Consider the following 16,117-nt stretch of genomic DNA (forward strand, 5'->3'; position numbering starts at 1 on the left):
GGCAAAGAGTAGATAATAAATTAAAATTTAAAAATGTTTTATTTCACACTGAGCAAATAAGTATAAACTATCTTTTAAAATAACTGTAGTTGTCCTATTAAACAACAGTCCCTTTGAATATTTCTGTTTCATTTTTGGTTTTGACTCATACAGATATGTCAGTTTTAAGGCAGTTCTTTTTTCTGTAATACCAAGATTACTTACAAACACACTTGTTTGCAACTAACATTATATTACAATCATAATACTTCTTAGTACGATGTTTTTAGCTATCAAAACACAACAAATAAATGTATATTTGTTGCTATAACCTAGCTATATGCACTTTAAGGAACAATTTGTATACAGAGCTAACCCATTTCAATTCCATTTTCAATTGTATTTATTTAACACTCGTTGCGTACCTAGAAATATTTGGGTAATTTGGAGGACATAAGTAAATATATAAATCACAGTGTTTTATCTTAAGGAATGTGTTTGTCTTCAAGTTATCAGTTGGCTATCTATAAAAGTAGTAGCGACTAAGTATTAAATTATATTTAATTAGATTCTATATTTGTCTTCAAGTATTTTACGGCAGTAGAATATTGGGTAAATATTAAGCTTTTATTATCTGAGAAGCCCAACTAGAACTACTGGCTGCAATTTATGGGAGTGTAAATCTGTGTCAATGTAAGGGAAGAACTTGACAAAAGTAAGAACTGTATAAAAATGGAACCAGTGAGCTTTAAAATGTTTGAGCATCCTTATACTTTGAATATTACAGCACAGAGGTATTTGGGCTAATTTCATGTAATGGTATAATGCAACCAGTACAGTACCTAGTATGATGAAACATGTTTACTAAAGTCTAGTTCCTTTAATACAACCATTCCCTAATACCTATCAGCCTAAGGGAAAAAGTACAGGCTCTGCTCATGCAGATTATGGACTAATAGAAAAGAGGGTAATGTGTTTTTAGTAGGCATCACTGCAGGGATCATTGTGAAGAATATAAAATTTGAAACAGGCTTCGCTAGACTGGCCAACTTTGAAATGGTTCAGAAGTGTGTACTAAGTTGCAAAGGTAAGGATGAAGAGAGAGTTTAAAATATAAACAAATAGAATAGAAGTACTTATTTTTATACTTATAAAATTATATTTTTGTCATATTAAAAATGGAAATGAAATTCATTGACATTTCATAACAACTTCAACAATATCAACTCATCTGCTGGATTATTACACACTAAATACATGTAATTATCAAGATTTTCGGAAGCTACAGCTATCATTTAGAAGATTTGGTGACATCTTAAGTACTCTATTTAAAGTACTTGTTAGATGCAATAATTCTTTTGTTGACACATGTCTTTAATTTGCATGCAGATAACAAATAATTCTTAAGATAATAGCTTGTGGAAAGGACAGTCAGGCTTGGGTTTAAAGGCACGTGATCAGCCATGTGGCTTAAGAAAAGCACAGAAAATCTTTTAAAATAAAATCCGGTAGAAAAAGGGTTGCAGAAGTTGTAAGCTTTCACAGCATGGTTTCAAATTTCCCTTACGATAGATACACATTTACTTATAAAATGAGGAAAATATTTGTGGTTTATTCTTTGAAAATATATTTCTCGCCTTCCTTCTGTTGTTGATACTATGGGGTAATTTATCACTTTAATATTAGATAATTGGAGGTGGTTTTCATTATTTGTGATCACTGTGTTCCTTATAAGTCCAGAAACCAAAGAATTTGCCTGCCGCGTCTTAGTATTTCACCTGTGATTAGAGCAAATTGCCACAGGGAGGTGTTGATACATCAATCTGCTCCAAGATTCTGAGGCTTGGACCATAAATGAGTTTCCTCTAAATCAGCATAGATAAAACAGGAAAAATGAAAGGAGGGGACAAAATGTCAGAAGGTGTAAGAGAAATATGATTCGAAACAGCATGTTGTGTTAGAGAAACTGCAAAGATCTCAGTATGGTCGGTTAGATTATAGGGTGCAAATGTTGGGTTAGGAGAAGACTAAATTTAAGAGACAGGGAAGAACTAGACAAATGCAGTACTATAACAAGATTTGTGTTTTGGGAAAGTATTTCTGGCATAGATATAGATGATAAGCTAGAGGGGGAAAGATTAGAATCCAGGAGACATACCAGGAGGCTACTAAATTAATGCCTGGAGGGAAATGCTGAAAATCTTAACTATAGAAGCTGTGATAGGAATGGAGAGCAGGGGATGGATACAAGAAATATTTCAGCATTAGGACTGGCAAATATTTTAAAGACAAATATTTTCCCACTGCCATGAAAGCAAAAGAAAAAGTTATTTTCTCAACAGCACTCTCAAGAAAAGCTTTATGGATTAGCTATTGTATGAAATGAATACTCAAAACTGTGCTTATACATTAAACAATTATCATCTTTTAACTTTAGTAATAGCAATCATGTTTACAGTTTTCGACACAGACTTCAACATTTCCTGACAACTGATTTAAAAACAGCTTTTATGTATACCTGACAAAGCATTTTCAGAAATATTTTACATAGCTTTAAATAAATGTTTTCACTACATGACTATTACATGTATTTCAATAGTACTCAAATGATAGAACTACATTGCAAAAGTACCTTATTGTGAAGAAGAACACAAATGACATATATATTAAGATTTAATGTGCTACCATTGAAAGAGCTGCATTCCTCTCTTTATTTCAAATATATTTCTTTATTTTTTACCAATGTAATTTTTAAGTCTCCAGAACATATCACAGTGTCATCAAGGAATAAGTAAACAAAAAGATAGAAACATTATGCCAATAGGCTTTTTCCTTTATATACAAGCAATCAAGCCTTAAAATGTTGCCTAGATGCAAGCTGAAACTTCTTAGTTAGAGAACTTGAACACAGAGACAGCACTTCACTCTCAGCCAGCTATGCCACGGTGAAGAGCACTGGATCCGGAAATAGGCCAAGCTGGTGGCCCAGGGAAGTCACTTCTCCATGTGTCTCTGATTTTTTCATTTGCAAACTGAAGCATTATTATAAGAAATAAGTGACCTAGTACACATAAAGAGTAGTGCCTGATTTGAAAGGCTGGGAAGAAAGATTTAATAAGAAGTCAACACAACAAATATTAGCTATTTATGTAATACAAGCAGAACGTTTTATAAGTATAATATGTACTGCTGCCTGGAGTTCTAGAAAAGGACACTCATTGATTGATGCTGAAAATGTAAATTTTTGCAGAATTTGTGGAACTCAAATCAGGCAACATTTATTAGCCAAAAACTAAACATCTTCTTTGATCAAGCATCCCTGTCTTTGGAATCAATTCCACAAAAATAACCCCCTCAGTATCTAGAATATTGGAATAAGGTTGTTTTTGTTTATGTTCTTAATGGCAGAAGCAATGTTAACACCCCACCATGGCACATTTTTATCTCTGACACAGTACTATTTTTGTCAACTGACACAATAAAATAGCTTTTTTTCTTTTTTTTTTTTTTTTTTGGAGACAGAGTCTCACTCTGTCACCCAGGCTGGAGTGCAGTGGTGCGATCTTGGCTCACTGCAAGCTCCGCCTCCTGGGTTCACACCACTCTCCTGCCTCAGCCTTCCAAGTAGCTGGGACTACAGGTGCCCACCACAACGCCCGGCTAATTTTTTGTATTTTTAGTAGAGATGGGGTTTCACCGTGTTAGCCAGGATGGTCTCGATCTCCTGACCTCGTGATCTGCCTGCCTCGGCCTCCCAAAGTGCTGGGATTACAGGCGTGAGCCACCGCGCCTGGCCAAAATAGTTATTCTTAATTCTGTACTGTGAACATACAAAAACACAATTAACTATGCTACTATTTCCTTTTAACTAGTCATAACATAATAACTTAAATGCTTATGTTAAGATATATAAATAAAACTTACATATACTACAGAAGTGCATGAGGCATGATGAAATTTCATTTTTGGAAATTTCATCACTGCCATTGAAAATCTCTTCTACTGTAAGTTAAGCATTCGTTTTAACATATTCTTTAGGTATGAGGACATTAACCAAGTGACTTAAATCATAAGTATACTTTATTAGCTGAAAAACTGCTGGTGGTGGCAATATATACAACTTGAGTAAAAAAATAAAGTTTTATATTAAATACCAAATCTCATGGGATTATACGTGGCTGTCTGGCATATTCTGTGGAGAAAGATTCTATGGCCATATTCAAATCCACTGAGTAAAATACCATGAGAATTAGTAACATTAGTATTGATGGCAGCATCGAACTCCTTGTGTTATTGTTGCTATGAATACATAGAAAAAAACACCTGAATCATGTTTTCTTCAGTTGGTTGGCATTAAAAACACTAAGCTAGCATAATAGTTTCATAATCTAAAAATCTGATAGTCATATTTTATAGTCCAGACATATTTTTATTTGAACCAAAAAATGTTTCAAATATGCTACGTAACAATTTACATTTTAACTTAGAATTTATTAGCAATTAAGTAATTTAATGCATCATAGGCCATTATTTAACATGTACTTTATAAATTTTTAAAAATAAGACCCATAAAATATGCTATAATTTCGCTATGTGACATAATTAGGCTGAAATTTTTTCATGTAGTTCTGTTTATAAATTTTTGACCAATGTCTGAAAAAGACATATATATTTGTAGACAGTCTGTACTTATAATGTTACTTAATAATTTGGTTCCCATTAAGAGGTGACTGCTTAGAAAAATGAGTTAACAGTGATAAAATTTAATCCCCATGGGTTTTCTGTTAGTTCAAAATAACTACTTCAGTCTATGATATAGAAGTGACAATAAGCACCTTTTTTTTTTAATTTTACTTTAAGTTCTGGGATACATGTGCAGAACATGAAGGTTTGTTACACACGTATACATGTGCCATGGTGGTTTGCTGCACCCATCAACCCGTTATCTACATTAGGTATTTATCCTAATGCTATCCCTCCCCTAGCCCTCCACCCCTCAACAGGCCCAGGTGTGTGATGTTCCCCTCCCTGTGCCGATGTGTTCTCATTATTCAACTCCCACTTATGAGTGAGAACATGCAACGTTTGGTTTTGTGTTCCTGTGTTAGTTTGCTGACAATGATGGTTTCCAGCTTCATCCATGTCCATGCAAAGAAATGAACTCATCCTTTTTTATGGCTGCATAGTATTCCATGGTGTGTACTTGTCACATTTTATTTGTCCAGTCTATCACTGATGGGCATTTGGGTTGATTTCAAGCCTTTGCTGTTAAAAATAGAAGCACCTTTAATTTTAAGAGAATTTTCTTACAGGTATTATTTTATTTGGCATATCATGGTATTTCACCACTTAACAGACTGTTTTTTAACAATACAAACTGTGCCTATTTTTTTTCATGTATTCCTTTCAAATAATACTATAATTGAACAGCATAGATGACATTATAACAGTAAATAAAAATTATGAGTCCAGGCAAGATTTTCCTTTTCACATACTATTTCAATATGACATCTAATGCACAGAGGTGAACAAATCCTTCCTGAATTTAACTAAACTTTATGTAACTTGATTCCATCTTAGACGTCCCAGACAACACAGGTTTAGTAACTTTGACAGTGCGTATGCAGGTCACACCTCTATTGCCTGCCATTTTCTATGATTCACATTTCCAGATCACCATTCCACTGCAGATGAAGAAGGTTGTGAATGTACTAGAAAAGGTAAGGAAAAACTTATATATGTTTGGGGAATTTTTCCTGGTAAAAGTATTCTCAAAATCTAATTTCACCTCTTTCCTAAACGTAAAAACATTAAAGCATATATCATTATTTATGTTTATGAGGGTATTTCAAGCAAATCTAAATCACAAGGTAAATACAGAATACGGCCCCCAGGAGCTCCTCTTTATTTTTTCAACATTTTTACAGTATACCCAAAATATGTGATCTTCAGCAAGCAAATTCAGAGCCAACAATCACATCTTTATATCTAGATTTCCTACTATCAGGGGAGGCTTTAAAATCTGCAGTGTCGGGGGGAGGAGCCAAGATGGCCGAATAGGAACAGCTCCGGTCTACAGCTCCCAGCGCGAGCGACGCAGAAGACGGGTGATTTCTGCATTTCCATCTGAGGTACCGTGTTCATCTCACTAGGGAGTGCCAGACAGTGGGCGCCGGTCAGTGGGTGAGCGCACCGTGCGCCAGCCGAAGCAGGGGCGAGGCGTTGCCTAACTCGGGAAGCGCAAGGGGTCAGGGAGTTCCCTTTCCAGGGGTGACAGACGGCACCTGGAAAATCGGGCCACTCCCACCCGAATACTGTGCTTTTCCGACGGGCTTAGGAAACGGTGCCCCAGGAGAGTGTAGCCCGCACCTGGCTCAGAGGGTCCTATGCCCACGGAGTCTCGCTGATTGCTAGCACAGCAGTCTGAGATCAAACAGCAAGTCGGCAGCGAGGCTGGGGGAGGGGCGCCCGCCATTGCCCAGGCTCGCTTAGGTAAATAAAGCAGCCTGGAAGCTTGAACTGGGTGGAGCCCACCACAGCTCAAGGAGGCCTGCCTGCCTCTGTAGGCTCCACCTCTGGGGGCAGGGCACAGACAAACAAAAAGACAGCAGTAACCTCTGCAGACTTAAATGTCCCTGTCTGACAGCTGTGAGGAGAGCAGTGGTTCTCCCAGCACGCAGCTGGAGATCTGAGAACGGGCTGACTGCCTCCTCAAGTGGGTCCCTGACCCCTGACCCCCGAGCAGCCTAACTGGGAGGCACCCCCCAGCAGGGGCAGACTGACACCTCACACGGCCGGCCAGGTACTCCAACAGACCTGCAGCTGAGGGTTCTGTCTGTTAGAAGGAAAACTAACAGAAAGGACATCCACACCAAAAACCCATCTGTACATCACCATCATCAAAGACCAAAAGTAGATAAAACCACAAAGATGGGGAAAAAACAGAGCAGAAAAACTGGAAACTCTAAAAACCCGAGTACCTCTCCTCCTCCAAAGGAACGCAGTTCCTCACCAGCAACGGAACAAAGCTGGACGGAGAATGACTTTGACGAGCTGAGAGAAGAAGGCTTCAGACGATCAAACTACTCCGAGCTACGGGAGGATATTCAAACCAAAGGCAAAGAAGTTGAAAACTTTGAAAAAAATTTAGAAGAATGTATAACTAGAATAACCAATACAGAGAAGTGCTTAAAGGAGCTGATGGAGCTGAAAACCAAGGCTCGAGAACTACGTGAAGAATGCAGAAGCCTCAGGAGCCGATGCGATCAAATGGAAGAAAGGGTATCAGCCCTGGAAGATGAAATGAATGAAATGAAGTGAGAAGGGAAGTTTAGAGAAAAAAGAATAAAAAGAAACGAGCAAAGCCTCCAAGAAATGTGGGACTATGTGAAAAGACCAAATCTACGTCTGATTGGTGTATCTGAAAGTGACGGGGAGAATGGAAACAAGTTGGAAAACACTCTGCAGGATATTATCCAGGAGAACTTCCCCAATCTAGCAAGGCAGGCCAACATTCAGATTCAGGAAATACAGAGAACGCCACAAAGATACTCCTCGAGAAGAGCAACTCCAAGACACATAATTGTCAGATTCACCAAAGTTGAAATGAAGGAAAAAATGTTAAGGGCAGCCAGAGAGAAAGGTCGGGTTACCATCAAAGGGAAGCCCATCAGACTAACAGCGGACCTCTCGGCAGAAACCCTACAAGCCAGAAGAGAGTGGGGGCCAATATTCAACATTCTTAAAGAAAAGAATTTTCAACCCAGAATTTCATATCCTGCCAAACTAAGCTTCATAAGTGAAGGAGAAATAAAATACTTTACAGACAAGCAAATGCTGAGAGATTTTGTCACCACCAGGCCTGCCCTAAAAGAGCTCCTGAAGGAAGCGCTAAACATGGAAAGGCACAACCGGTACCAGCCACTGCAAAATCATACCGAAATGTAAAGAACATTGAGACTAGGAAGAGACTGCATCAACTAACGAGCAAAATATCCAGCTAACATCATAATGACAGGATCAAATTCACACATAACAATATTAACTTTAAATGTAAATGGACTAAATGCTCCAATTAAAAGACACAGACTGGCAAACTGTATAAAGACTCAAGACCCATCAGTGTGCTGTATTCAGGAAACCCATCTCACATGCAGAGACACACATAGGCTCAAAATAAAAGGATGGAGGAAGATCTACCAAGCAAATGGAAAACAAAAAAAGGCAGGGGTTGCAATCCTAGTCTCTGATAAAACAGACTTTAAACCAACAAAGATCAAAAGAGACAAGAAGACCATTACATAATGGTAAAGGGATTAATTCAACAAGAAGAGCTAACTATCCTAAATATATATGCACCCAATACAGGAGCACCCAGATTCATAAAGCAAGTCCTGAGTGACCTACAAAGAGACTTAGACTCCCACACATTAATAATGGGAGACTTTAACACCCCACTATCAACATTAGACAGATCAACGAGACAGAAAGTCAACAAGGATACCCAGGAATTGAACTCAGCTCTGCACCAAGCGGACCTAATAGACATCTACAGAACTCTCCACCCCAAATCAACAGAATATACATTTTTTTCAGCACCACACCACACCTATTCCAAAATTGACCATATACTTGGAAGTAAAGCTCTCCTCAATAAATGTAAAAGAACAGAAATTGTAACAAACTGTCTCTCAGATCACAGTGCAATCAAGCTAGAACTCAGGATTAAGAATCTCACTCAAAACCGCTCAACTGCATGGAAACTGAACAACCTGCTCCTGAATGACTACTGGGTACATAACGAAATGAAGGCAGAAATAAAGATGTTCTTTGAAACCAACGAGAACCAAGACACAACATACCAGAATCTCTGGGATGCATTCAAAGCAGTGTGTAGAGGGAAATTTATAGCACTAAATGCCCACAAGAGAAAGCAGGAAAGATCCAAAATTGACACCCTAACATCACAATTAAAAGAACTAGAAAAGCAAGAGCAAACACATTCAAAAGCTAGCAGAAGGCAAGAAATAACTAAAATCAGAGCAGAACTGAAGGAAATGGAGACACAAAAAACCCTTCAAAAAATAAATGAATCCAGGAGCTGGTTTTTTGAAAGGATCAACAAAATTGATAGACCGCTAGCAAGATTAATAAAGAAAAAAAGAGAGAAAAATCAAATAGATGCAATAAAAAATGATAAAGGGGATATCACCACCGATCCCACAGAAATACAAACTACCATCAGAGAATATTACAAACACCTCTATGCGAATAAACTAGAAAATCTAGAAGAAATGGATAAATTCCTCAACACATACACCCTCCCAAGACTAAACCAGGAAGAAGTTGAATCTCTGAATAGACCAATAACAGGAGCTGAAATTGTGGCAATAATCAATAGCTTACCAACCAAAAAAAGTCCAGGTCCAGATGGATTCACAGCTGAATTCTACCAGAGGTACAAGGAGGAGCTGGTACCATTCCTTCTGAAACTATTCCAATCAATAGAAAAAGAGGGAATCCTCCCTAACTCATTTTATGAGGCCAGCATCATCCTGATACCAAAGCCTGGCAGAGACACAACAAAAAAAGAGAATTTCAGACCAATATCCTTGATGAACATTGATGCAAAAATCCTCAATAAAATACTGGCAAACAGAATCCAGCAGCACATCAAAAAGCTTATCCACCATGATCAAGTGGGCTTCATCCCTGGGATGCAAGGCTGGTTCAATATACGCAAATCAATAAATGTAATCCAGCATATAAACAGAACGAAAGACAAAAACCACATGATTATCTCAATAGATGCAGAAAAGGCCTTTGACAAAATTCAACAACGCTTCATGCTAAAAACTCTCAATAAATTAGGAATTGATGGGACGTATCTCAAAATAATAAGAGCTATTTATGACAAACCCACAGCCAATATCATACTGAATGGGCAAAAACTGGAAGCATTCCCTTTGAAAACTGGCACAAGACAGGGATGCCCTCTCTCACCACTTCTATTCAACATAGTGTTGGAAGTTCTGGCCAGGGCAATTAGGCAGGAGAAGGAAATCAAGGGTATTCAATTAGGAAAAGAGGAAGTCAAATTGTCCCTGTTTGCAGATGACATGATAGTATATCTAGAAAACCCCATTGTCTCAGCCCAAAATCTCCTTAAGCTGATAAGCAACTTCAGCAAAGTCTCAGGATACAAAATCAATGTGCAAAAATCACAAGCATTCTTATACATCAATAACAGACAAACAGAGAGCCAAATCATGAGTGAACTCCCATTCACAATTGCTTCAAAGAGAATAAAATACCTAGGAATCCAGCTTACAAGGGATGTGAAAGACCTCTTCAAGGAGAACTACAAACCACTGCTCAAGGAAATAAAAGAGGATACAAACAAATGGAAGAACATTCCATGCTCATGGGTAGGAAGAATCAATATCATGAAAATGGCCATCCTTCCCAAGGTAATTTACAGATTCAATGCCATCCCCATCAAGCTACCAATGACTTTCCTCACAGAATTGGAAAAAACTACTTTAAAGTTCATATGGAACCAAAAAAGAGCCCGCATCGCCAAGTCAATCCTAAGCCAAAAGAACAAAGCTGGAGGCATCACACTACCTGACTTCAAACTATACTACAAGGCTACAGTAACCAAAACAGCATGGTACTGGTACCAAAACAGAGATATAGATCAATGGAACAGAACAGAGCCGTCAGAAATAATGCCACATGTCTACAAGTATCTGATCTTTGACAAACCTGACAAAAACAAGAAATGGGGAAAGGATTCCCTATTTAATAAATGGTGCTGGGAAAACTGGCTAGCCATATGTAGAAAGCTGAAACTGGATCCCTTCCTTACACCTTATACAAAAATCAATTCAAGATGGATTAAAGACTTAAATGTTAGACCTAAAACCATAAAAACCCTAGAAGAAAACCTAGGCATTACCATTCAGGACATAGGCATGGGCAAGGACTTCATGTCTAAAACACCAAAAGCAATGGCAACAAAAGCCAAAATTGACAAATGGGATCTAATTAAACTCAAGAGCTTCTGCACAGCAAAAGAAACTACCATCAGAGTGAACAGGCAACCTACAAAATGGGAGAAAATTTTCGCAACCTACTCATCTGACAAAGGGCTAATATCCAGAATCTACAATGAACTCCAACAAATTTACAAGAAAAAAACAAACAACCCCATCAAAAAGTGGGCGAAGGACATGAACAGACACTTCTCAAAAGAAGACATTTAGGCAGCCAAAAAACACATGAAAAAATGCTCCCCATCACTGGCCATCAGAGAAATGCAAATCAAAACCACAATGAGATACCATCTCACACCAGTTAGAATGGCAATCATTAAAAAGTCAGGAAACAACAGGTGCTGGAGAGGATGTGGAGAAATAGGAACACTTTTACACTGTTGGTGGGACTGTAAACTAGTTCAACCCTTGTGGAAGTCAGTGTGGCGATTCCTCAGGGATCCAGAACTAGAAATTCCATTCGACCCAGCCATCCCATTACTGGGTATATACCCAAAGGACTATAAATCATGCTGCTATAAAGACACATGCACACGTATGTTTATTGCGGCATTATTCACAATAGCAAAGACTTGGAACCAACCGAAATGTCCAACAATGATAGACTGGATTAAGAAAATGTGGCACATATACACCATGGAATACTATGCAGCCATAAAAAATGATGAGTTCACGTCCTTTGTAGGGACATGGATGAAATTGGAAATCATCATTCTCAGTAAACTATCGCAAGAACAAAAAACCAAACACCGCATATTCTCACTCATAGGTGGGAATTGAACAATGAGAACACATGGACACAGGAAGGGGAACATCACACTTCGGGGACTGTTGTGGGGTGGGGGGAGGGGGGAGGGATAGCATTGGGAGATATACCTAATGAAAGATGACGAGTTGGTGGGTGCAGCGCACCAGCATGGCACATGTATACATATGTAACTTACCTGCACATTGCGCACATGTACCATAAAACCTAAAGTATAATAATAACAATAATAATAATAATAAAAGAAAAAAAAATCTGCAGTGTCATAAAAAATCAGTTACTTCAAGCTGTTATTATGAATAGCTACCTCCAAAGTGAACTAAAGAAGAGTTTAAGAAGATATTTTTCAAAACTTACAATTGAAGAAAGAATCAACTTTGTTTTCTAAGTGCAAATGCTTTGTTGGAAAGAATAATTGGCTTAAAACATTTAACCTTCATGATTTTACAGAAGGATCATGATGTAACAGCCAACTAAAGGCATATATAATTTACTAAATAGTTACATGGACAGGATAAAATTGGATGTGTACTGGCTAAAGTTTGTAAATAGGCTGTATTTTAAATGGCAATGTTATTTACCACAGATAAAGAAATGGTATTCTAAGCATCTCTGTAAAATAATACCACTAATAGCACTGGGTAGGAATATGAATGAATGAATGAATGGGAGAGTTTGGAAGTCTTAACCAGAGTAACACCAAATCTTCAACTCAATATCAATGGAAAAACCAAGTCTTATTCTTTACTGGTTTCTAAACTATGCAGAAATTATTTCATGTTCATTTAGTTTAATATCAACCTTATTGTTGGCAATTTCAATATATTTGTGGTTTTACTGAGTACAGTAAATCTCAGTCCCTTCTCTGAGTTCTAGATTAGAAAATAACTCACAGAGAGGAAATAACATTCTTTATATAAGTATTGCTGATACAAAAGAATAAGGCTTAAATGTGTGATACAGTGGGATTCATTAACCTTATTTCTAAAATTAAACAGAGTCTCAAGCCATAGGAAGAACCGAACACCATAAGGCTCTTCGTGCTATCACTATTAGTGCAGAGGCAAAGCCTACTTTTATCTATTGTTCAACAGAATCTATTCTTTCTGCAGGCAGCCTGAAAGGAGAAAGGAGAGGCTGAGCTAAGCACATCTAGGTCCTTTTCCCATAGTCACCAAACAGATAAGTAACTCTACCTAACATAGGAAGGAATGAATGAACTGTAGACATAGACTCTAAGAGTGTGATAGACGGACTTTTCTTCCCATAAAACGAACCGTTAGGATGGAGAAAGAGGAAGCACCTCCACATTCCAACATTGTTATCTGCTCACAACTAAAACATATAGGTTCTATAGAGCCCAGGAGATGGGAAAATCCAGTGTTTTAGTGAATCACTCTGTTACAAGTATTCTTTTCAAGGCTTTCATTTGAAAATTAACAGCTGTATATAAATGATTGCGTCATTATTCTTACTTATTAAAATGGCAAAAATAAGCATATAATTTATTTCAGCAGTCCAATATTGGTTGTAGAAATATACCTTATGTTTCTGATAACTACTTATCTTAAAATATGTATCTCTCTAGAAACAGGTAACAGCCAGTTTCAGATACTGGTATAGACATAAACATAAAATTTTATTTTATTTCACACAACACTGGTTTTGAGGCTTAAAATTACTATATACGCTGTTTTATAACTTTGCAAGTAGTAAAAAATGATAAAGTAAAGCACTTCACAAATCAGGACTAGAGATGGGAAAATCTTTACAGTACATGTTTTATTTCTTCATCCCACTGACATCAGTCACTAAACAGACAACTTGTACAAGTTGGATCTCCATATGTTTAATATTTTAAAGAAAAGCACATTTGAATGAAGAATTTCTGAGCCTAGACTCTCTCCTTATTCTGTATACCATTTACAACAAATACAAAAATCTACTTCTTAAAAAGAGATGACAAGTGTAGACATGTCACATTTATTTTCTTTCAATCATAAAAAACATTAACAAGACAAGAAGCTTTTGTAAACTTTAAGAGATTTGAGTAAGTTTTTGTCTAGAAGAATTTACTAATAAGGAACAGTGAATTAAATCTCAAAGAAATTATAGAACTTGAAAGGTTTTGCCACTTAAAATAGACAAAAAACATATATCATCATGCATTTCTTAACAATAAGGATATATTTTGAGAAATGTATCCTTAGGCAATTTTGTCTTTGTGCCAACGTCATAGAGTACACACTCACAAACCTAGATAGTGTAGCCTTCTACACACATAGCATAGACTGTATGGTATGGGTTGTTACTTCTGGGCTACAAACCTGTACTGCATGTTATTATACTGAATACTATAGGCAATTATAACACAATGCCTCTTTGTGCATCTCATCATACCTAAACATGGAAAAGATACAGTAAAAATATAATATACAAGATGAAAAATGGCACACCTATATATGACAGCTCCATTATAATTTTATGGAAACACCAACATACACGTGGTCCATCATTGAACTGAAATGTCATTATGGGGCACATAACTGTAAGATTTAAAATATGATATGCACCAAACAACTTTGATATCATCTAAAATGATATGTTGTAGGTTTATAACTGCATAAAGGTTAATAAGACCTAAATTAAATTTTTGGATTAATTTTTTTACCTAATTTTGCCATATATTGATGGTAAAGAGTAAAATTTGAACAATGATTCTTAATTCCTGAATATCCATGCTATAATAAAATCGAGATTATATATTTTTCTCCAATTAGTTAATAATTATTAGTTTGCATTAAGCAAATAATGTGCTATGCTTTATCAACCAATGAATTTTGCTTGCCTAAAGCTCCTTTTAAGTTTAAATTGTTTTCATTAAGACAAGTTCATTACTACGTTCAAGGTCTCTATAAACCAGCAGTATTTGTTTTAATATGCATTTACAGATTTTATATTTAAAATATACCATTTTGGGAGAAATATATGAATTGAGGAAGAGAAAATAGACTAATATACTATTGCTTAATACTGTTGCATTAGTTACTTAAAATAATTGCACTGGAAAAGACCTTTCTATAAACTTGTAAACAACTTAAATTCCTTGAATGGTGTTTTAGAAAATATACAAATATACACATTTTTACATATAATACTTAATATATGTGCTATATTAAATATGTATCTATGTACTTTATAACATGTATTCAAATGTTTTTATAAAACATATATGAACAAATACATATATATTTATACACATATATATTAATGTGTGTGTATATATACACGTATAAAATCATATTTGTTAGAGAATATTTGAATCAATTCAAAACACGTTTCCCAAATGTGATGGTCAATGAAATTATAGGTTAATAGTTCTACTAAACGATGTAAATTGGCCTTTATGAGAGATCATTTATTTAAGTGAAAATTCAGTTAACTCTAAAAAGTGAATTTATTAGACACTAGCTTAAACTCCTCATCATTTAGAACTGCACCATCAAGGTCTTTATAATATGTTCAAATAAATGCAACTCCCTAAGAGTAAAATATTTTCTTTAAACTTCCCACGTGTGTCCCGTGTATCTACATCTACAGGAAGGGAAGATACACGATTAGTTACATCAGCTCAGCAGCAGTTCATTTTCACTATCTGCAAAGAAATCAGATTATATTTTTACATAACCATAGTGATGAGCTTTGTTTTCAAGTTTATTCTAGTCTGCTTGTACAACACATAGTATTAACAGTTTTTATATGTGTGTCAACAGAGAAAAAGAAATAAGTCATAAGCAAATACATATTTGAAATGCAGTTGTTGTGAAATAAACATCTTCTGTCCCTCATATTAAAAAGGTATTTAGGAACAGAAAGTTTTAGCATACTCGTCACATTTTAAAAATGTGTACCAAAGAAAAATGATAGTTTTAGATTTTCACGCTACTTTTTGTCTTGTGATGACCTCTCCTGGTTGAGTTGCTCATTATCTTAGATTCATGTAGTTTCCATCTTTTTCTCCTTTGAATGTTTTATATTAAGAATATAACTATCATACTTTCCTTCAGAGCTACATATAATGTAAATAAAAATGTTCACTAATGTAAAGTACAGTTGATATTTAAAGTACTGAATCCACGAAGCTCATTCTAATCAATAAAGTTCTGTAGCATCCTTATTATTTAATTCATTTCCAGCATATAGGGCAACTTTGCATTTTGGTTACACAGTTTAAATTCAAACGAAATAAAAAGCCACCTTAATTAAGCCATTACGCATTTTTAAACAATAGAGAATGAAAGCCAAGTTAGTAAAA

The 16,117-nt window shown here is 36.1% G+C and overlaps 1 long non-coding RNA gene across 1 annotated transcript in view; it reads right to left on the reverse strand.

The window, feature by feature from the left end:
• Nucleotides 1-4,662: 4,662 nt before the first annotated feature.
• The window catches only part of LOC129058785 (uncharacterized), a 56,408-nt gene continuing 44,953 nt past the window's right edge, over nucleotides 4,663-16,117 (reverse strand). The window contains exon 8 of the long non-coding RNA XR_010139862.1: nucleotides 4,663-5,244. This is a non-coding gene — a long non-coding RNA (uncharacterized LOC129058785). The remainder of the gene's footprint in view (nucleotides 5,245-16,117) is intronic.

This window comes from Pongo abelii, chromosome 3 (genome assembly GCF_028885655.2).
Source record: "Pongo abelii isolate AG06213 chromosome 3, NHGRI_mPonAbe1-v2.0_pri, whole genome shotgun sequence".
In the NCBI taxonomy this organism is placed as follows: Eukaryota; Metazoa; Chordata; class Mammalia; order Primates; family Hominidae; genus Pongo; species Pongo abelii.